At 37.8% G+C, this 24472-nt stretch overlaps 1 protein-coding gene and 1 pseudogene across 2 annotated transcripts in view; both read left to right on the top strand.

The window, feature by feature from the left end:
• The window catches only part of LOC309604861 (olfactory receptor 8B8-like), a 153634-nt pseudogene that overhangs the window by 7135 nt on the left and 122027 nt on the right, over window positions 1-24472 (top strand). The gene's annotated exons all lie outside the window — the stretch shown is intronic.
• The window catches only part of TMEM225 (transmembrane protein 225), a 193825-nt gene continuing 169495 nt past the window's right edge, over window positions 143-24472 (top strand). Inside the window, exon 1 of the mRNA XM_082343943.1 lies at window positions 143-20340. The gene's annotated coding sequence lies outside the window, so the exon portion shown is untranslated. The remainder of the gene's footprint in view (window positions 20341-24472) is intronic.

The following is a 24472-nucleotide window of genomic DNA, read 5'->3' as shown; positions in this document are numbered from 1 at the left end:
CAATCCAAGAACATGGTCTATCTCTCCATCTGTTGGTATCATCTTTAATTTCTGTCATCAGTGTCTTATAGTTTTCTGCATACAGGTCTTTTGTCTCCCTAGGTAGGTTTATTCCTAGGTATTTTATTCTTTTTGTTGCAATGGTAAATAGGAGTATTTCCTTAATTTCTCTTTCAGATTTTTCATCATTAGTGTATAGGAATGCAAGAGATTTCTGTGCATTAATTTTGTATCCTGCAACTTTACCAAATTCATTGATTAGCTCTAGTAGTTTTCTGGTGGCATCTTTAGGATTCTCTAGGTATAGTATCATGTCATTTGCAAACAGTGACAGTTTTACTTCTTCTTTTCCAATTTGTATTCCTTTTATTTCTTTTTCTTCTCTGACTCCCGTGGCTAGGACTTCCAAAACTATGTTGAATAATAGTGGTGAGAGTGGACATCCTTTCCTTGTTCCTGATGTCAGAGGAAATGCTTCCAGTTTTTCACCATTGAGAATGATGTTTGCTGTGGGTTTGTCATATATGGCCTTTATTATGTTGAGGTAGGTTCCCTCTATGCCTACATTCTGGAGAGTTTTTATCATAAATGGGTGTTGAATTTTGTCAAGAGCTTTTTCTGCATCTATTGAGATGATCACATGGTTTTTCCTCTTCAATTTGTTAATATGGGGTATCACATTGATTGATTTGCATATACTGAAGAATCCTTGCATCCCTTGGATAAATCCCACTTGATCATGGTGTATGATCCTTTTAATGTGTTGTTGGATTCTGTTTGCTAGTATTTTGTTGAGGATTTTTGCATCTATATTCATCACTGATATTGGTCGTAATATTCTTTTTTTGTAGTATCTTTGTCTGGTTTTGGTATCAGGGTGATGGTGGTCTCATAGAATGAGTTTGGGAGTGTTCCTTCCTCTGCAATTTTTTGGAAGAGTTTGAGAAGGATGGGCGTTACCTCTTCTCTAAATGTTTGATAGAATTCACCTGTGAAGCCATCTGGTCCTGGACTTTTGTTTGTTGGAAGATTTCTAATCACAGTTTCAATTTCATTACTTGCGATTGGTATGTTCATATTTTCTACTTCTTCCTGGTTCAGTCTTGGAAGGTTATACCTTTCGAAGAATTTGTCCATTTCTTCCAGGTTGTCCATTTTATTGGCATAGAGTTGCTTGTAGTAGTCTCTTAGGATGCTTTGTATTTCTGCAGTGTTTGTTGTAACTTCTCCTTTTTCATTTCTGATTTTATTGATTTGAGTCCTCTCCCTCTTTTTCTTGATGAGTCTGGCTAATGGCCTATCCATTTTGTTTATCTTCTCAAAGAACCAACTTTTAGCTTTACTGATCTTTGCTATTGTTTTCTTTGTTTCTATTTCATTTATTTCTGCTCTGATCTTTATGATTTCTTTCCTTCTGCTAACTTTGGGTTTTGTTTGTTCTTCTTTCTCTAGTTCCTTTAGGTGTAAGGTTAGATTGTTTGAGATTTTTCTTGTTTCTTGAGGTAGGCTTGTATAGCTATAAACTTCCATCTTAGAACCGCTTTTGCTGCATCCCATAGGTTTTGGATCATCATGTCTTCATTGCCATTTGTCTCTAGGTATTTTTTGATTTCCTCTTTGATTTCTTCAGTGATCTCTTGATTATTTAGTAACGTATTGTTTAACCTCCATGTGTTTGTGTTTTTTATGTTTTTTTTCCCTGTAATTCATTTCTAACCTCATAGCGTTGTGGTCAGAAAAGATGCTTGATATGATTTCAATTTTCTTAAATTTACTGAGGCTTGATTTGTGACCCAAGATGTGATCTATCCTGGAGAATGTTCTGTGCGCACTTGAGAAGAAAGTGTAATCTGCTGTTTTTGGATGGAATGGCCTATAAATATCAATTAAATCTATCTGGTCTATTGTGTCATTTAAACCTTCTGTTTCTTTATTTATTTTCATTTTGGATGATCTGTCCGTTGGTGTAAGTGAGGTGTTAAAGTCCCCCACTATTACTGTGTTACTGTCGATTTCCTCTTTTATAGCTGTTAGCAGTTGCCTTATATATTGAGGTGCTCCTATGTTGGGTGCATACATATTTATAATTGTTATATCTTCTTCTTGGATTGATCCCTTGATCGTTAAGTAGTGTCCTTCCTTGTCTCTTGTAACATTCTTTATTTTAAAGTCTATTTTATCTGATATGAGTATTGCTACTCCAGCTTTCCTTCAATTTCCATTTGCATGGAATATCTTTTTCCATCCCCTCACTTTCAGTCTGAATGTGTCCCTAGGTCTGAAGTGGGTCTGTTTTAGACAGCATATATATGGGTCTTGTTTTTGTATCCATTCAGCAAGCCTGTGTCTTTTGGTTGGAGCATTTAATCCATTCACGTTTAAGGTAATTATCGATATGTATGTTCCTATGACCATTTTCTTAATTGTTTTGGGTTTGTTTTTGTAGGTCCTTTTCTCCTCTTGTGTTTCCCACTTAGAGAAGTTCCTTTAGCATTTGTTGTAGAGCTGGTTTGGTGGTGCTGAATTCTCTTAGCTTTTGCTTGTCTGTAAAGGTTTTCATTTCTCCATCGAATCTGAATGAGATCCTTGCCGGGTAGAGTAATCTTGGTTGTAGGTTCTTCCCTTTCATCACTTTAAGTATATCATGCCACTCCCTTCTGGCTTGTAGAGTTTCTGCTGAGAAATCAGCTGTTAACCTCATGGGAGTTCCCTTGTATGTTGTCATTTTTCCCTTGCTTTCAATAATTTTTCTTTGTCTTTAATTTTTGCCAATTTGATTACTATGTGTCTCGGCATGTTTCTCCTTGGGTTTATCCTGTATGGGACTCTCTGCACTTCTGGACTTGGGTGGCTATTTCCTTTCCCATATTAGGGAAGTTTTCGACTATAAGCTCTTCAAATATTTCCTCTGGTCCTTTCTCTCTCTCTTCTCCTTCTGGGACCCCTATAATGTGAATGTTATTGTGTTTAATGTTGTCCCATAGGTCTCTTAGGCTGTCTTCATTTCTTTTATTCTTTTTTCTTTATACTGTTCTATAGCAGTGAATTCCACCATTCTGTCTTCCAGGTCACTTATCCATTCTTCTGCCTCAGTTATTCTGCTATTGATTCCCTCTAGTGTAGTTTTCATTTCAGTTATTGTATTGTTCATCTCTGTTTGTTCTTTAATTCTTCTAGGTCTTCGTTAAACATTTCTTGCATCTTCTCGATCTTCGCCTCCATTCTTTTTCCAAGGTCCTGGATCATCTTCACTATCATTATTCTGAATTCTTTTTCTGGAAGGTTGCCTATCTCCACTTCAGTTAGTTGTTTTTCTGGGGTTTGGTCTTGTTCCTTCATCTGGTACATAGCCCTCTGCCTTTTCATCTTGTCTCTCTTTCTGTGAATGTGGTTTTTTTCCCACAGGCTGCAGGATTGTAGTTCTTGCTTCTGCTGTCTGCCCTCTGGTGGATGAGGCTACCTGTTTTGGCTATTTTAGGTTCTTTGAGTTTCCATATGAATTTTAGAATTGGCTTGTAAATTCCTACAAAAGAACCTGCTTAGATGTTGACTGGGATTGTATGAAATCTGTGGATTTTGGGGGGAGAACTGACAATTACTTTCCCCTAAAATAAATGCGAGGTCCTACTTTTCTACACTCTCTTCAACATAGTATATGCTCAAAATTTTTCAATTTTTCCAACCTGATAAGTGAGAAATAATTTTTAGTATTTTTATAATTTGCATTTCTCTAATAATTAGAAACATTGGAGATGTTTTCAGGTGTTTAATGGCTGTTGGTATTAGTTCTTATATGGATGATCTTTTCACAACTTTCCCCCACTTTTCTATTGGATTTTGATCTTCCCAATTTTTCGGAGGACTGTATATTAACTATATTAGCTTTTTGTCTGAGGTATAAGTTGCATATATTTTTCCTCCCTATTTGTAACATGGCTTTTGACTTTCCTTATGATATAAAATTTTTAAATCAAATATTTTAATCTTTTATTGCTTCTGGTATTTTAATCATAGTTAGAAATATTTTCTCTCCTCTCAGGTTATAAAGAAATTCACTAATTTTTTCATAATGTTTGCATGATTTCATTTTTTTACATTTGAATGTCTGATCTTTTTAGAAATTGTACCAGTGTATGGTGTGAGGAATGGATCCAACTTTATCTTTTTCCATATGGCTATCCAGTTGTTCTATCACCATTTATAAAAAAAGTCCTTCTTTTCCCTGATGACTTGAGCTGTTGCCTTCATTAGATACAAAGTTTCATAGGCACTTGAGTTATTTCTGTGTTTTCCATTCTGTTCTATTGGTCTGTAAGTCTATTCATAAGCCAATATCACATTGCTTTAATTATAGAAGCTACATAATGTTTTCATATCTTGAAGGTAGCTTCCCACATATTGTTCTTATTTTTTTAGGGTTTTCCTGGCTATTCATTTTTAACCATAACCTTTATAATTAATCTGTCTAGTTTCAGAAAAAAAACTGATGGCATATTTATTGCATCTTAAATTTATAAGTAAACTTAGGGAGAATTGACATTTTTGGATCTTCAGACTTCTCATCATGAAGTGTGGTATGTCTTTCCATTTTCTGCAGGTCTACTTCAGTAACTTTTAGGAGTATTTTGTAATTCTCCTCATTTCTGTTTTGCACATTTCTTATTAGATTTATGCTTGGGAATTTTATTTTATTTTGTTACTGTAACAAGGGTTCTAGCTTTCATTTTATATTCTGATTAGTATTTGTATATATGAATTCTATTGAATTACATGTTAATTTTATACTTTGTAATACAATTGTTATTTTTTTGTAGAAGTTTTTCCATGGATTTGCTCAGGTTTTCCAATTATGTTAATAAAATCTTCTATAAATAGAGATAATTTTGCCTGATTTTCCTTCTGATTCTTAGCCTCTTATTCCTTTCCTATTTATAATTGCATTTCTAATACTTTTAATACAATGTTAAGTAACAGTGGAGACTGTAGGCATCTCGGTTTTACTCCTAGTTCTAATTAGAAATGTCTGTAGGGTTTTCAAATTAAGCTGTTGACTTTTTTTTTTAAATTAATTAATTTATTATTTATGGCTGTGTTGGGTCTTCGTTTCTGTGCGAGGGCTTTCTCTAGTTGCGGCAAGTGGGGGCCACTCTTCATCACGGTGCGCGAGCCTCTTATTATCGCAGCCTCTCTTGTTGCGGAGCACAGGCTCCAGATGCGCAGGCTCAGTAACTGGCTCACGGGCCTAGTTGCTCTGCGGCATATGGGATCTTCCCAGACCAGGGATCGAACCCGTGTCCCCTGCATTGGCAGGCAGATTCTCAACCACTGCGCCACCAGGGAAGCCAAGCTGCTGACTTTTGATCTGAGTTTTATATATTTTATCATCTTAAAGAAGAATCTATCATTGTCTAATTAAAAAATATTTTAAAAACATGAGTGGATGTTGAATTTTGTCAACTGCTTTTCATCTTCTTTGGGGTTTTAGTCTCTCAGAATTTCCTCATCTTTCTTAGATCTTTAAGATCTCCATCTCTGCAGACTCTTCTACTGCTAAACATATGCAAGCCTGCTTTAGCTTTAAAAATTCCCTTTGATACTCCTTCTCCCTTTTGCCTTTTCTGTCCACATTCACAGTTTCAACGATATTTTTTAAAATGTTATATAGTCTTTCCCATGTCTCCCTCTGTACCCCAGTGTCAGAATGTAACACTCCTGTTCAGATGCATGTGTATTTTAAAATCTGATTCTTCCAAGCCAGTGAGGACTTCATGTCTGATTTTCAGGGCATTCTTAAACCCTAGGTTCAGTTTGTGCTCATGTGCCTTGATTTTGGTCCTGAAATTTAGGCATGAGGCCACCAGGTGGAAGGAATCGCTCTGTCTGACTTGAATTTGCAGGTGTTATGCCCACTCCAATTTTTCAATAGGTATGAAGTTTCAGTTATACAAGATGAATAAATTTCAGAGATCTGCTGTACAACATTGTAGCTACAGTTAACAATGCTGTATCATACACTTAAAAATTTAAGAGAGTAGACCTCATGTTAAGTGATCTTACCACAATAAAAACAAAACAACTAAGACACAGAAACAAGAAACATAACATAAAAAAACCCCACTACATTCCATGTCATTTTTACGAGAAAATACATAGCATTATTTAAGAAAGTAAATTCTAGGAAAAAAATGCACCATCATTCAGTTAACACCATGTTTTAGAGGAAACTTTTTACAGCAACTGGGTATAATTTTTCAGTTCTTTTTCGAATGCAGAAATGATGGGATTATGGAATAATTGTTGAATAAAAGTATGAATCATTCATATAGTGAACTTCTACCTTAGCCAAAATAATAAAGAATATGTACTCGGATTCTTGGCCTCCAAAAGTGAGGTATCTTTAGAAAAATGTCATCATGGCTATGTGTGATTCTTCCCTGCTGTCTCTACATGGCACGTTACTGCTTCCATGGAGTCAATAGTAAAATAGCACTTACTTCTCTCACAGATTTTAAGCCACTTTGAGGCAGCTTTCATTGTTATTTGATAACGTAAAGTCTTTGGTAGCTTTGAAGTTTCTATATAATTTTATTGAAAAAGGTAATCTGGTGAGGGGCTTTGCCATGTTGAGTGTGTTAGGACCCTAACCAATTGCCAGGTCCACAGATTGTGTTTCTGAAATTTGTCATCGTTCCCGAGAGGCAGCATAGGGATTTCCACCTAGAGTCAACCCTGCACCCTATCTATGGCTCTGGAAGAGGGGCTCCTGCTTCTACTCCTTGGATAAGCAGTCCTTGGGGGATTGAAATTCTGCGCAGAAGTCAAAATGAGCTCTATTTGTGAAAACTACATTTTCTCGTTTCTTTTACAGATGGTCGTCCCAGGAGAACACCTGAGGGAAGCTTCTTTGGGTTCCAGCCAGATCTTGATATATACACATGTAAAAGAAACCCCCTTTTAAATATGTTATGGCCTCAGTGCCATGGACAGGTGATGTGTCCTTTCTTCAACTGGACGGAAGTATCTGGGCATGGCCTTCATTTGAGATCATGGTCTTTGGCTCAGAATTGATTCCAGGATAATGCAGCATTAATTTTCTTGCCATCACAGGAAAAAGAAGTATACATGCTTAGGGCACCCCTCTTCCTACGCCATCTAAGCCTTTTCCTTTTAGGGAGAGCAGAGACTGTAAGACTCTGTACTGCTGACCCTAAGCTGAACAAGGGCGAGCAGCTTCATGGTGGCATCCCATGTCTCTTTTTGTCTTTCTTCCTCAAATGAAGGCCTGAAAACTGAGTGTTTTGGAACTACCTCTTTCCCTAATTTTGTTCTGGGGTGGGGAGTGATTGAAGCAATGGAGGCAGAGATCATGATGTCTCTAGGTCTCTTCCCAGTTCTCATTCCTTATTCAAGATGTGGTTGCTAAGCAACGTGGGAAATTACCGAACCTCTCTGAGATGCTGCATCTCTGTCTTTGCTGTTTCCAGTGATGGAAGACTGGGCTTCCAGTGCACACTCTAGTTTAGTTCACCCTGAATTACTGGCCTCCCTGAGCTGCTGTGTTGGGACATTTCTCAAACAGGGGGGTATATTCATAAGTGTAGAAAGAGACAGGAAGGCCTTTTCCTGTGTTAAGACTAGTCATTCTCCTGTTACAGCAATAGAAGTTCTCATTTCTGAGTCATGGAATTTTGGCCCATAAAGAGGTTCTTTTCTCCTACCTGCTGAGATGACTTCCCTGAAGACAGTGGCTGTGGGAAATGTCTCAACAGTGACTACTTTATTTTTATTTGTTTCACGAATGGACAAGAACTCCATCCCACACTCTTCTCCTTATTCCTAGAGCTTCACCATTTTTACTGGGCTGAATTCTCTCAACATTCTCATAGCTTGTCTTCTTAGATCTCTCCTATTCCCTTGTCATTTCACTTAAAATGATAACAAACTCTGTATCAGAGACGAACATCATCACCAGTTTGAAGGGCAAGATTCTGCTCTTCTGCTTCTTTGTCATTAGTGATCACTGTCTTATTCCTTGTGTCCTGGGGTCACCATGGGATCTATGTCCCTCAGGAATGTTCTCTGCTGATGCTTGGCTTGTTTTGGGAGAGATACTGGTGGTGTCACGCCCCACCCAGTGGCAATGGTCAGACTGACTTTCTGGGACAACACCATCAACCACTGCATGTGCCGTAAACAGCTTCTCATCAACGTCTCTTTTATCAGCACTTGTTTCACAAGCTGGTGGATTTTGTAGTCATGCGGATTAGACTGATCATCTTCTTCTCTTACATACTCATGCTTTCCACCAGCCTCCATTTCCTCACTCCTGAGGCAGAGTCAAAAGCTGTTTCTTTTTCTTTGGATCAAGGAAATGCTTGTACCTCAGTTTACCTCCTGGGACTGGGAGCTATAATGGTGGTTCTCAAATTAAGCAAGAATCTGAATCACTTGGAGTGTTGCTAAAACATAGATTCCAGGCCCCATTCATAGGATTTCTGGTTCAGTAGGCCTGATGTAGACTTAAGAATTTTCATTCCTAGGAAGTTCCCAGGTGATGCTGCTGCTGCCACTCAGTGTGAACCAACCACTGAGAACCACTGGGCAATACCATCACCTTCTACAGCAGAGTAGCAGCCACGCTGAACTATCCACTCAACAGCTAGTTTCCTGAGATGAAAACTCTGAGAAAGAAAACTCTTCCTTTGAGTTAGAGAAATACTGGTATATCAAGTATGTTTTATTTTTGAACTTTTTCATGATACATTTTGAATTCTAAATGTTTTCCTTCTAAAAAGTGATGGTCCTAATTTGTCCTCAAATGGTTTTTTCTCACCTTTCCTTTGTGTACAATCTTCTCCTGTACTCTTCATTTGGTTTCCTTCCCCTCATTCTTGGATTGGTTTCCCCAGAAGACCCTGAGAGAAAGATTCATGTGATAGTGATTTGTTAGGAAGTATTCCCAGTACAGAATGAAGAAGTGAGATTGAGGGAGACTGAGAAAGTGTGTAATATCAAGCAAACTCTGATGATGGGCAACTTTGGCTCAAAGCCTGCATGAAGTCTTTGAAGACACTGTGAGACATGCCTCAGAATTGCCATGAGCAGGGTCAGGGATCTGGAGTATTTATACCCTGGCACATGTCAATCATGAGTTCAGGGGCACTCCAGGCCCTCCTGTGTGGGGAAAGTAGCTCTGGCATCCTGGTGAAGCTCTCTGGCAAATAAAATAGGTGCTAGCTCTTGGGAGTTTGTGAAAGCGTACTTGAAGATGGTGTGCATCAAAATGAGTACAGGATCTGAGGGGACGCAGGTGGAACACTAACAAGTATTTGGTACACTTCCCAACTGTCACAGGTGTTTCTATGTTACTGATGTGACATAAAGGAGAGAAAAGTTGCATCTGAATTGATCATTTGTCATTTTCCTCCTTCTGGACATACTTGCTACTCTTCATATGTGATCATGAACAAAATCCATAACACCGTGTTATCTATCTTTATCTTATGTTCTATGTTTCCAGTAAAATTTTGGTTTTGCTCATTGTAAATACATGATGCCCTCTTCTAATGGAAAAGAAAAGGTCTGTTTTGCTGTTAGTGGTATCCTGGCTTCTTCTGCCTCTTTTCTTCCCAGATATTTAGAGCTGATTCCTTCCCACTTAATCTGGTATTATTCCAATTCTGACAAAAACAAGCAGTTCTTCAATAGCCCTCCAACTCCTGGAGGATATTGGCAACTTCTTGCTCCTCCTAACTCTCCTGTCAGGTGTCCCCCAAGATGCTTTGGAAGTAGACGATCCAACATTCTATTTTTCCTGACCATCTAGGCTTCGTTCATAGGGCTGCATTTCTGCCTATGCTGGACATTTTCATTTGTCCCTGCAAGTCCATTCTCTATGCTTATCCATCCTGCTCTCTTCCCCAGGAATCTGACTGATAAGAACTGTATTAGCAGACTCTCTTGCCCTCTCTCATCAGCAAGCAATGTGGGAAAAGAAGAGAGTAAGGGCAAGGTATTTATTCCCCTGGCCTCCTTTCTGTGGGAGTGCTAGGGCTTGCATCTATCCACCAAGAGTCACACTCAGGTCAAGTGGCCCTCCCCACACTGCTCGCTCTTCTTGCCACTAATCAGGCCTAGAAGTGGTAATGGTTCTCCTTTCACTAGTCCTGGGATATTGCACAGTCTCCTCTGAGTTTCCTATATCCTACCCATACTTTAGAAATAGTTCCTATTCTCTCTGCCTAACCAAATGTGTTTGTTCTTCTCCAGACATCTTGTGCACCCAGAAAGCCTAGCTGCTGGGCTATAGGATCAGTTTTTTAAAACCTCAACCAGACATCTCTGGTGTTCTTGCCTACTCCACCAACCCACAGGACAGAGTGACAGATGTAGGCCAAAGATTATGATAGACAATTGCACATCTCTCTGCCCCTCTTTCCTCACACAAATAATGACAGAGTTGAGTGCCCTGTCCCTTCTCTGAATTCAGGAACGTTACTGCGAGCAGGAAGTTCTGGTGAACTGTTCCACAGCAGTGTCCACCTTTTCTCTTCTTAAAGTGGCATAAGGTTTGGGAAAGCAGACTCCTCAAATAGCTCTGATTTTGTGTACTTGCCTAAATTTTGCAAAGAATGACCTGGGTTCCCAGAAGCAGGGCTGATAACTGACCAATACAGGGAAAGGGAAGGGGAAATAGTCTTTGAGAAATTGTAGTCTTCACATTTCTAGTTACTTTTTCAAGATGATTTGAAAAATAAATGTTTCAACAGTGAAGCATTTCTGAGCTATATCTATAGAATGTTGGAAGCAAGAATTTAACATACAACTATGCACATATGTGAACTATGTACTTATATGTTTACCCACAAAAGGCAACCTGGTTTGAGCAATTATTCCTCTTCTCTGTAAATGGGCCAATTCTCTCTGGCCAAAAGCAGATGATTCCTCTAAAATGGGTACCTGTCCTTCCATGCCCTAGGAGAGTAAAGAATGCGAAGAAACTTTTCTCCTTATCCATATCCTTGTTCTTCTCTTCCTTAAGGGAGAGGAGTGACATTACTGCTGAAGCTGGGAAAGTGAACTGGGAATGAATGGCCCAGTCCCCTTTGGGCTCTCTTTTTAGGACTGGCCTGTCCTCTGGACCAGTATTTGTCTCCTCCTTCATGCGTCCCATCCCCCTTGGTAGGGAAGGCCTGATGTTGTCCATTTTTCCTATGCCTCGGTTCATCAGACTTATCTGGGGAAGGCAATGAGGGAATTAGAGAAACCCACTGTGGCTGCAGAGCTAAGCTGTATCCTCCAGTTAATCCTATTAGTATTGAAGCTCACCTTCTGATCTCCCTTTTATGAGGCTCCTGTGTCTCATTTCTCAGTTAGTTCTCTACTGAAAGTGCAGAGAGCAGGATGAGTGATTATCATCCTTAACAACTCCAACAATCTCCTTTCTGCCCTTTCATACACTCAGTGATTCAGCCCATACTATCACCTGCCTTTGCTCAAATATGAAAGGATTTACTGGGCTTCCAGTTTTTGGGTTTTTTTTGAGTTGGTCTGCCTGTCATGCTCTCCTCCACCCTCTGCTGTGAACCCACTTATTATTCAAGACTCATAGCAATATATTTCTAGTATGTCATAAACCTGGTAACACATTTTCTTAGCAACAATATAATAGTAACGTATAATGAGACATGGTTTCAGAGTGATGATTTAAAGTACAATAAGTTAAAGATATGGCCATTAACTTGTTATAAAGGCAAAAATACACCATATACTAAAACATATAATTATTTTACGTCAAAAACCAATTCTTTAATTTTATGCAATGGATTGATTACCTAAGGAAACTCAATAGGCAACAAAGTGCAATTAGATGGCCCATGAGAAATAGACCTCTATGACTAGATAGTAATGGAGTTCATAGACTTCTGGTTGCCAAGGGCAGTGCAGGGCGGGGCGGGGAGGGAAGGACTGGGAGTTTGGGGTTGGTAGAGGCAAACTATTATATATAGGATGGATAAACAACAAGGTCCTACTGTATAGCACAGGGAACTATATTCAATATCCTGTGATAAACCATAATGGTAAAGAATATGAAAAATATATATATGTGTGTGTGTGTGTGTGTGTGTGTGTGTGTGTGTGTGTATAACTGAGTCACTTTGCTGTACAGCAGAAATTAAACACAACATTGTAAGTCAACTATACTTCAATAAAATTTTTAAAAAAGATTAATGGATAATAAAGTAGAAAATTCTTTCTCATGAAAAAAAATAAAATGGAGTTCAAAACATTGACCACTTAAAACATAAGTACTATCTATGTATGCTATATGTTAAATAAGCATTTAACTAACAGTAATGTCATCAGCTTTTTTTTTTTTTTTTTTACTTAGTTTATTTATTTATTTATTTTTGGCTGCATTGGGTCTTCGTTGCTGCGCGCGGGGGTTTTCTCTAGTTGCAGCGAGCAGGGGGCTACTCTTTGTTGCGGTTTGTGGGCTTCTCATTGTGGTGGCTTCTCTTGTTGCAGAGCATGGGCTCTAGGTGCGCAGGCTCTAGAGCGCAGGCTCAGTAGTTGTGGTGCATGGGCTTAGTTGCTCCGTGGCACATGGAATCTTCCTGGACCAGGGCTCGAACCCATGTCCCCTGTACTGGCAGGCAGATTCTTAAGCACTGCGCCATCAGGGAAGTCCCATCATCAGCTTTAATACACATGAAAAAGAACTTGGAGATGCACTGATAGCCTGCATTATTTTATAAATTTGCACCTACAGCAGTATTCCCCTCCACAGGGACATATTCCTACTTAGCCACCAATGAAATCTTTAGTAATTGAGCAGTCACTGTATGCTGGGCACAGTCCACGAACCAAGATAATGATTTCTTCACCCACCTGACAATGAGTTAAGTCAATCCCTAGTCCCTATCTCACTATATTTTTGATTGGACCAAACTTGTTACTCCCTGCATTAGTCCAGTCCTCTGAGAAGGGGATTTCAAGACAAGCTTAGGTGTGTAACATCTATCAGGGAAAATGAGGCAGGAGCTAGAGGAAGCTGGGAGAGCCATCAGACTGGGGAGGCTGATGGTAAGGCTGACAGAAAATTCTTGAGCCAAATTCCATGGGAGGAGGCCCGTATCTGGCAAGAACATGCCTGCTTTAAAACCCCTGTTCTTTTCAGTCATTTTAGTTGGGGGTAGCCTGTGGGAAGCATGGCCTCAGTACTAATGTGGTGATGATTGATTTCAGAGTGTAGCAACAGGGATGATCAGCCGTTCACACTTCCTGAAGTAGTAGCTCTGAGAAGTACATGTTCATATCACCACAAGGAACTCAAATATAAAATACAATGTTTATTTCATTAAGAATTATTTTAAAAGATAATTCAATGTTTAAAGTAAAAATGAGAACAATGTGCTATGGTGGTGTTTATAACATATGATGAAATAAAATATATGACAATGATCACAAAGAATGGAAGGGAAAATGAAAGTATACTTTTTAAAGGTTTTTAATATTTAAAGAGTGCCAAGCTTTTATTTCAGGACAGATTTTGATAAGATAAAGTTATATACTGTCATCACTATTAGAAACCACTAATAAAATGTGATACAGTTAATAAGCCAACAGAGGAGATAAAAGAGAATACTAGAAAGTACTCAACTAATCTCAAAGAAGGCAGGAAAAGATGGGAAAAAAGGAACAAAGACCAGATGGGACGAGTAGAAAACAAATAGCAAGACTGTAGGTTTAATTCAAAAATTATATTGACTATAAATAGTCTAAACATGCCAATTAAAAGACAGAAAAAGTTATACTGGATAAAGAAAAAATAAAAACCCACTTATATGCAGTTTAAATAAATCACATTTCAAATGCAAAAACAGACGTTTTCTTAAAACAGAGAATGGAGAAAGATATACTGTGTAAGAACTAATCATAAGAAATCTGAAATAGCTATATATTTCTGACACAGTAAACTTCAGGACTTGAAATATTAACAAACATAATGAGGCATATTTCATAATAATTCAAGTATAAAGTAATAAAAACACATAATTCTAAATGTATTACACAGAACACGTTTAACACCACCTAACAACAGACCTTCAAATACATAAAGCAAATGTTGACAGAACTAAAAGGAGATACAGAAAAATTCACAATAAAAGTTGTAGGTTCAACATTCCCCTTTCAGTAGTTGATAAAACAAGTAGACAGAAAATCGTTATAGACACAGAAGACACAAATAACTCTATCAACTGACAGGAACAAAGTGACATTTATGCAACACCTCATTCAACAACAGAATACGGATTTTTTTTCAAGTGCACATGGACAATTCACTAAGATAAACCAGATGCTGGGACATTAAAGAAGTTTCAACAAATTTGGAAGAACCTAAAGTGTACAGAGTATATTCTCTGACTACCATGGAATTAAATTTTAGAAACTAAGAAGAGATCACTGCAAAAACAATGTCAAGAGATAAGATCATGCAAGAATAGGATTTAGTATCTCTATGGTTTGGAAGAGAAGGAAAGAGAAGAAAGAAGCACAAATTAAATCTGACTAAAATTTTGAGCCCAGGGAACCATGAGTAGGATGGCAGAGATGAAGAAGTAAGGAGTGGAGACGGTAAGGAGCTAGGTTTTAGGCTATTTGGAAATTGAACTACACATTCTTTTTTTTTTTAATTTATTTTATTTATTTTTTATTTTTGGCTGCATTGGGTCTTCGTTGCTGTGCGCAGACTTTCTCTATTTGTGGCGAGTGGGGGCTACTCTTCGTTGTGTTCAGGCTTCTCATTGCAGTGGCTTCTGTTGTTGTGAAGCACGGGTTCTAGGCAGGCGGGCTTCAGTAGTTGTGGCTCGCAGGTTCTAGAGTGCAGGCTCAGTAGTTGTGGCGCACAGGCTTAGTTGCTCCGCAGCATGTGGGATCTTCCCGGACCAGGGCTCGAACCTGTGTCCCCTGCATTGGCAGGCGGATTCTCAACCACTGCGCCACCAGGGAAGCCCTGAACTACACATTCTTAAATAACCCAATTTTGAGAAAGAAACCACAAGGGAAATTAGAAAATATTTTTGAACTGAATAAAAAATGAAAAAAAAAAAGCTAAGCATTTTGTGGTGTAGCTAAGGCAGTTTCTGGAGGGAAATTTATAATTTTAAATGCCTATATTAGAGGAGAAAAAAAGTTTAAAATTAACAACCAATGTTTCTCACCTTAAAAATCTAGAGATAGAAAAGCAAACTGAATCCAAAGTGAGAGGAAGGAAAGAAATGATAAAGATAAGAGTGTAAATTAATGAAACAGAATATCAGTAATTAATAGAGAAAAACAATTAAAACTTACAACTTTTAAGGTATCAAGAAAATTGATAAAATACTAGCTAGGCTCACCACAAAAAGATATAAAACAAAAATCAATAATATCAGGAATGAAAAGGGGGCAATCACTACAGATCCCAAAGATATTTTTTAAAAAATAAATAAATATTATGAACAACTTTACCCTGATAAAGTTGATAACTTAGAGAAACTGAGATATTCTTTAAAAGATGCAAATTAGTAAAACTTACAAAAGAAGAAACAGAAAACGGAATAGTCCTAAATCTATTAAAGAAAATCCTTCCCAAAAAGGAAATTCCAGGCTTTAATACTGAATTCTTCTAAACATTTAAGGACAAAATATAGATTAACAGTGATATGGAAGAAGTAAATTGGAATGCAAGAGTTCAATTTATTTAAATTCATTTTCATTTCTTCTTCTTTCCCTTGGATGCACAGAAACATTAGTTAATTCTCACACTAGAAATTCTCTCTCTCTTTTTTTGGCTTCTGTGAATTTCATGAATTCAAGAAATATTTACTTACCCTTTGACTAGTCTGTCTTTAAATATTTCTACTTGGAACAATTCGTCATTCTTCTGTGATCAGAGCATCCTAATTTGTATTTTGACCCCTTTCTCGCAAGCTCTGTTCCTCCACTGCCAATTTTTTACTTTTCCTTTTGAAGATATTTGCCAGCATTTTATCATCTAGTCTAAAATCTAGCTCTTTATCCTTTCCACTCCTTATTTGTTCATTTCTGCCATCCTGCTCATGGTTCCCTGGTTTCAAAATTTTAGTCAGATTTAATTTGTGCTTCTTTCTTCTCTTTCCTTCTCTTCCAAACCACAGAGATACTAAATCCTGTATTTCCATGTTCTTATCTCTTGATACTGTTTTCACTTTACTATTTCCACTACTTGTGAAACCTTAACTGATTTTCCTGCTTTCAGTCTGTCCCTATTTTAACTAATCCTGTGTGCCACTACAGTCTTAAATATTTTTCTTATTCAAAGGTACAGATCTGAATAATAATGACGATAATAGCAGTAACAACAATATAATATTTTTTGTGTCTTCTATGTTCTATGTAATGGAAGATACACCATTTATGATTAGTATCCCCATTTTAAGATGAGTAATTTGAAGCTCAAAGTTCCCAAGGCCACACAGCTAGTAAGTGTCAGAGCCAGGAATTGTAAAGGTTGGTTTGATTCCACATACAATTTCTCATTTAACTGGTATATATTTCAGAGTGAGAGAAGCTGCTACTAATAATAATTTTTTTGGGACAAGAGATGTGAACTAGGGCCAACCCAAATGAGCTAGAATTTATAGTACCCCACTAATACTATCTTCTACTTCCTCTCCAATAAAAACATAGGAAAGTTGGGCAGTCTGCTTTGGGGACAAAGAAGATGTGTTAATTTTTGTACTTGTTGAGTTCAGGGTGACAACAGGACAGCATACTGGAACATTTTAATACAGAGGTTGTATACACAAGACAGGGAATTAACAGAAAGATGAGAACTAGAGATACAAACTTAGGAACTAAGAATAAAGATGATGTTGTTGAAGTCATGAATGAGCTCACCAAACATTTAAGGAAGAAGAGGCTCAGATGGTTGAGAACTAAACACTGGAAATTTTGAAACATGAAAGGAATAAAGTGGTAAAGAAACAGAACATGAGATGCCTCTATAAGACTGTAAACCCCTTTGGGGCATGAACCATTTTTTTGAATCACTTTACCTAGCATTTTAATGTGCCAAGTAAATATATCAAAAACCAACTGAACATTAAGTATAATACAGACCATATGACTTCTGATAGATTGATTTAATGTTATGCCTGTCCTTAGACCCTAACTGAAGTCATATCAAATGAAGACATTTCAGCTGCCATATTTTCTCTCTGTACAGGCTCTTCGACTATTTTTTGGTTGGAATTATGGCTTATTCTTGTATTTCTCTTGTGTGGAGTGAAGGGTACACCACTCTGGTGCTGACTGAAGGTCTACCAGACATTTGAGGGTTAGTGAATATGTGTGAGGCATATATACATAGACACTGCATTATACAGACATTTTCCACATGAGTATGTTATAAACCATGTCTCACATATATTTTAGTGTTAGCAGTTAGTAGACAAGGAATCCATTATACAGAGATTCGAGTTTTGGGAAAGAGTTGTGCGACAAAAGTAACTTAATCAAGAATATTTATTTCTATGTTTCTCTCTGCTTATACTGGAGCAAGTGAACACTGAAAATGACTTTAGAGAAGTCTTGGTTCACTTGAAATAAAACCTTGATGCATTTAAAATACAATTTCCATGGAAACTGTCTCTGAAGTGACAAATCTCAGAAGAATTTTCCCTGGTGTTGTATCATGCCTGCAAGAACCCTCTAAGATTCCTAGAGGAAAGTGAACATTTAATGAACCCCTAAGGTCTTCTTTGCCCTTGGGTCTTAAGAAGAGCTTATTTATGGTGATTATTCTAATTTTTTGATGATAGATTGTTTTTCTCTATTTCTTAAATATGTGAAGTGGGATTGAGAATAGGGATTGGGATTCATTTGAGTCACTCTGGACCATGGACAATTCAATTCTCAGTGTAAATGAGACAGATGAGACTCCATCATTGCTGAGTCTTAGCAAGTGCTCATTGATGTATGTGTACATACTCATAAACATACAGTGGTTTTAGCTGCTTGCTTGGAGAAAGGTGGACCCCTGCTTTTGTGTTTTGATTTCACAACTTCTCCAAGAGGACTCCAGCCCTTAACTCATACCCAAAATATATATAACTCATCTGTTAACTTCCCCAAATAGAGATTTATTTTTTGGATAGAAGATCTACTATCCTTAATATTTAAAAGACCCTGGTAAAGAGTGTAGAATGCAAATTGCTACACAGAATTTTATTAGGCTTTATATCAGTTTCAGTCAATAACCTACATTTTGTGATTGTCACTGTCTGAAACCTCAGCAAGGTCTCTTGCCTCTCTATCCTGTTACTATGATCAGAATTTTCTCCCTCACAGCCAGCAATTTGGGTTACAGTATTGCATTTAAAGTGCAGGAAAAAGACGTGATGCCTTGGAAAGGTGCTCTGTTAAGCCATGAACATGCCATGTTTTGTTAGAGTAACTGTTTTTATCAGGATAAGCTTTTCAGGTATCTTTCAAATCATCGCTCAAATGTCAGATTACTCTGCTTAAAGTTGAAATCTGTAACGCTTGTGTTTTCTATCTCTTTCCCTTGTTTTCCTCTTCTTCATCACATTTTTCATGTCACATGTTTTACCTCTTTCTTTCACGTATCTTTTGTCTTCTCCCAATTGAATGAAAGCTCCATGAGGGCAGAAATACTTTTTGGTTTTTGTTTTGCTTTTTCACTGAAGAATCACCAGGTCTTAGAAGGGTTTCAGGGACAGGGTATATATTCATTAGGTACTTGCTGAAGGAATGCCGTTTTTGTTCAAAATCTTTCATCAACTCCACTTTACCTGTCAGGTTGGCTGTAGAATTTGTTCTCTGCTTTTAGGTCTTGACAAAAGTTGTTATTAACCCAGTAGTGGGATTGCTGGGTCATATGGTAGTTCTATTTGTAGTTTTTTAAGCAAACTCCATACTGTTCTCCATAGTGGCTGTATCAATTTACATTCTCACCAACAGCGCAAGTAGGTTCCCTTTTCTCCACACCTTCTCCAGCATTTATTTTTTGTAGATTTTTTGATGATGGCCATTCTGACCTATGTGAGGTGATACCTCACTGTAGTTTTGATTTGCATTTCTCTAATGATTAGTGATGTTGAGCATCCTTTCATGTGTTTGTTGGCAATCTGTATATCTTCTTTGCAGAAATGTCTATTTAGTTCTTCTGCCCATTTTTGGATTGGGTTGTTTGTTTTTTTTGATATTGAGATGCATGAGCTGCTTATATATTTTGGAGATTAATCCTTTGTCAGTTGCTCCATTTGCAAATATTTTCTCCCATACTGATGGTTGTCTTTTCGTATTGTTTATGGTTTCCTTTGCTGTGCAAAAGCTTTTAAGTTTCATTAGGTCCCATTTGTTTATTTTTGTTTTTATTTCCATTTCTCTAGGAGGTGGGTCAACAAGGATCTTGCTGTGATTTATGTCATAGAGTGTTCTGCCTATGTTTTCCTCTAACTACTGGGCGTACACCCTGAGAAAACCATAATTCGAAAAGAGTCATGTACCACAATGTTCATTGCAACACTATTTACAATAGCCAGGACATGGAAGCAACCTAAGTGTCCACTGACAGATGAATGAATAAAGATGTGGCACATATATACAATGGACTATTACTCAGTCATAAAAAGAAACGGATTTGAGGGCTTCCCTGGTGGCGCAGTGGTTGAGGATCTGCCTGCCAATGCAGGGGACATGGGTTCGAGCCCTGGTCTGGGAAGATCCCACATGCCGCGGAGCAACTGGGCCTGTGAGCCACAGCTACTGAGCCTGCACGTCTGGAGCTTGTGCTCCGCAATAAGAGAGGCCGCAATAGTGAGAGGCCCGTGCACCGCGATGAAGAGTGGCCCCCGCTTGCCGCAACTGGAGAAAGCCCTTGCACAGAAACGAAGACCCAACACAGACAAAAATAAATGAATAAATAAATAAATAATTTAAAATAATAATTAAAAAAAAAAAGAATTTGAGTTATTTGTAGTGAGGTGGATGGACCTAGAGTCTGTCATACAGAGCGAAGTAATTCAGAAAGAGAAAAACAAATACCATATGCTAACACATATATATGGAATCTAAAAAAAATGGTTCTGAAGAACCTAGGGGCAGGACAGGATGAAAGATGCAGACATAGAGAATGGACTTGAGGACACGGGGAGGGGGAAGGGTAAGCTGAGATGAAGTGAGAGAGTGGCATTGACATATATACACTACCAGATGTAAAATAGATAGCTAGTGGGAAGCAGCCGCATAGCACAGGGAGATCAGCTCGGTGCTTTGTGACCACCTAGAGGGGTGGGATAGGGAGACACAAGAGGCAGGGGATATGGGGATATACGTATCCATATAGCTGATTCACTTTGTTATACAGCAGCAACTAACACAACAATGTAAAGCAATTATACTCCAACAAAGACATTAAAAAAAAAAAAAAAAGAAATGTGTGTGAACAAACATGAGATGGGAACTTGAAGTGGCTATTAAAAATTTGGAAAGAAAAAAGTTGTTATTGGTTATCTGACAAATATTTGTTTTTAGTAATCAAGATTAAACTGCATGATCAAGTAGTGGAGAAAAATCAGAGAAAGTTACTTTAGGTTTAAGCTTGGAGAAGGTGCAAATAATTCTTGGTATATTTTAGAGGTGACTGAAATAATGAATATCCTCCTCTGAAGTCCAATACCCCTAATTTTACCCTTCTTGGCTCTAATACTTTCTACATTCCATTAAAATTATTTAAGTACTTGTTTTTATCTATAAAGAATCTCATGAGATCCTAGAAAGTAAAAATGCTGATTCAGAGATTTCATTGTCACTTACAGGGAGGTATTGTAGCACAGTGATTAAGGCTAAGAAGTTTGGAGTTGAACAGGCTAGGTTTTGACTCAAGATTCGGGAACTTCTAGCAGTGTATGCTCCTCACTTTTAAAGTAGAGATTAATAGGTCTAATATATAATGTTGTTGTGAGGAATAAACAAGATAAAATTGTTTGTGCATTGCTTTAGATACTTGGTGTCATATGAGGGTCCTGGGTCAGATACAGTGTTTGGTACATGGTAAGTGCTCAATACATGGTAGCAAGAATTATTTTTCCTACACTACTTTGCTCTTAATTGTGCTTTAAAAGATATAACCTGAATAAAAGAAGAGGTCATTAAAAGCCGTGTCAAGCATTATCAAAGATGTAAATAAACATTTCTTCTTCCTTAGGGAAGGTGGTCTCTGGAGCAGTGATGTTGAGGGAGTCTCTTGTAACTAGGTCAACTGAGATCTCTAATCCAGAATAAAACTCTTTAGTCTCCTGTGCATTAGGAAAGGATGCTGTTTCATCCCTGGAAGCTGGACAGGAGGCTTGGGGCAAAGCCACAATCAGAGATCTTGTTCTTCTGCTCAGCAAGAGAATCAAGATAAACTAGAGGTTTTGATCCTTAAAGTAGAGAAGCAGAAGCAGAGGCCTCTGAGCTCCGAGTTTTCACCTTCTTTTCACCAGGGCATTTGAGTCTCCATGAAGGAGATGGATGAGAGCCAGTGGAGCACAGCAGTGTGACTCCAAGCAGAAGGAGGGTGAGTGCCTGCTGACCTGGTCTGTCCTGTGGCAGCGTGGTTACAAGCTCAAACGCTGTGAACCAGACGAGCTGTATTCATTCACCTTCTGCTGAAACTTAGGAGCACTGGGTTTTGTGCAAGTCACTTAGGTCCAATGTCCTCATCTGTCATATGGGGATAATCAAAATGCCACACAGCATGTAGAACTGTGCCTATCCCATAGTTAGTGCTCAGTAAATGTTCCTTTTATTTTCTTCTCCATCTCACCTCCATAACTTCCATTAACTTCCATAATATGTTGCCTCTATTTTGTTCAGTGACTCTTTTCTTTTCCCCTCACAGGTTCTCCTAGAGGAGAATGGCTGCAGATAACATATCCTCTGTGATAGAGTTCCCATATAATTGCGGTTTCTCTTTTCTTTGGGTTAGGAGCTTTTATGTACCTCAAACCACCTTCTATTTTACCCCTTGGCCATGGGAAAGTGTCCTCCGTATTCTTTACTGCTGTTGTGCCCCTGTTCAACCCATTAATCTATAGCCTGAGGGATAAGGATGTCAAAGTTGCCCTGAAGAAAACCTTAAGCGGAAAAATCTTCTCTTGAAAATGATTGAGAAAGGAGCTCCAAAGCTTTATCAATTAAAAAAAATTTTTTTCAGTGAAGGAAACAAATGTCAGCCAGTGCTTGTTCTCCTATAGTTAAAGAAAATTTTTAACTTGCTCTTAAGCATTATATTTCTTTACTCCTTACTCCAGCCTAACTATTCCAATCATTCTTTGTTTTATGAAAACAGTTTTCACAGTCATAGAAGGTTACTCTTAAATAGGTCTCAGAAATGATTTAATCCAGCCCCTCATATGACACATTACACACTGGTGACTCATAAATATTTTCAGGTGGCCCATGGACACACATGTACCTGGTGCCAGAGCTGGGATCAGATCTAGGCCCTTCAATTTGAATCTACTTTGCTCTGCTTTCCTTTAGCCATGCTTTCTTGATCCACCTTTTCCTTGGAAGATTTCATTTCAAAGGTTTTTGTGTGTGTGTCTGTGTGTGTGATTTTTTTTTCTTTTTTCTTTTTGGCCATACCGCACAGCATGCGTGATCTTAGTTCCCTGACCAGGGATTGAACTTGTGCCCCCTGCAGTGGGAGCGCAGAGTCTTAGCCACTGGACTGCCAGGGAAGTCCCTCATTTCAGAGGTTTTTATTTTTGCATTTAAAAAAACCTAATTCTATTTACAGTGATGTCATGCAACTTTTCAATGGTTAATTTTTGGAATATTTTTGTAAGAATGTTGGAGGTGAAAAATTTGGTGATTTTGTCTTGGCAAAATTATAAAAAATGTTTCAATATTTTTGGGTATGAAATAAAGTTCCATACAGAATCAAGCATAGTGCCCACTGAGGTGGTGTACAGAGCTCTAAGGACACAGGCTAACTTATTAGACCTTCTAATGGAGAGATATACAGATTTAAGGGAGTTAAAGATGTTGGATATGAACTTCATTCATTATTTCCACACTAATATGATAGAACTTGGAGCCTCACTTCAAGGGTCTGAATGATGTAACTGAGTAATAGATAGCTTTGGGTGGAAGGGAGCCATTAGAGCAGTAACAACCAACCAACCAACCAGCTATTAGGAAGGCAGATGCCGTTGTATTTTAAGGCACTGCATATAGCTCTGATCTTTTAATAGTAGGGCATAAGGAAAACAGATGGTGGTCTCAAGACAGGTCATATATTCACAGTATTGGGCAAATGGAGGTACAGCTTTATATAAAGACTCAGAAGAACATTTTTGTTTTTTAGTCTGAACACATTATGAGAAGCAACACTATGTGACCTGTTTGCAACATACTTTGACTTTTGAACTTTTCTTAGAAAAGTTCTGTTCCATTAGAAAAAAGGGAGATTCTGGATACACGTTTAGTTTTGTCCTTTGACATGGTTCTGTTCAATGAGGATGTAATAAAAAGAATGAAAGTGCAATGGAGGATTGTGCTTTCAGACTGTATGGCAGAGGGAAAATTAGCTGAATTCAGGATATTTATGGATTGAGGGTACAGTGGGGGTGATGGAGAATCAGTACAATATTGGTAAATAAAAAAACAACCCCACCTCCATTTAAATTGAAGTGTAAGCTATATATAGCAAAGTGCACAAATTTTAAGTGCTCAATTAATTTTTTCACATACATAAGGCTATGTAACCACCACCTATACCAAGATATAGAGGATTTTTTATCATTTCAGAATATTCTTGCCTGCCCCTTCCCAGTAAATATTACTACCCACTCTCTTTCTGGAAATACCTACTATTCTTACTTTTATCATTACAGATTCACTTTACTCGGTCTTGAGCTTCATGTAAATGTTAAGTATTACATTTACTTTTTTAAAAAATTTCTGGCTTCTTTCTCTCAATACAAAGTATAGTGTGAAATTCATCTATAACGTTGTATGTGTAGGTATTTTGCTCTTGGTTATTGCTGTTTAGTATTCCATTGTATGGATATAGAGCAATTTATATTTCAATTATCCTCTTAATAAACATTTAGCATGTTTTCAGTTTCTGCATATTATTAATAAAACTGCTATGAACATTCTTGAGCATGTAGCTTTTTTTTTTTTGAATTTACACTTATTTATCTTGGTTCTATAGCTAGATGTGGATTACTGGGTCACAGGATAGGCATACTTCTAGGCTTCTTAAATACTAATAAACTGTCTTCCAAGATATTTAAATTGATTTGCACTCCCAGTAGTTTCCAGGTAAGGATGCTCCTCTTTCTTCTGAACATTTGTTATTTTCAGTCCTTTTCATCTTACCTACTCTTTTGGGTGTGTAGTGCACTATCACTTTAGTCTTTTTTTA

This window comes from Balaenoptera borealis (genome assembly GCF_965194805.1).
Source record: "Balaenoptera borealis genome assembly, chromosome: 11".
NCBI classification, from domain to species: Eukaryota; Metazoa; Chordata; class Mammalia; order Artiodactyla; family Balaenopteridae; genus Balaenoptera; species Balaenoptera borealis.
This window is presented reverse-complemented; position numbering and strand designations above follow the sequence as displayed.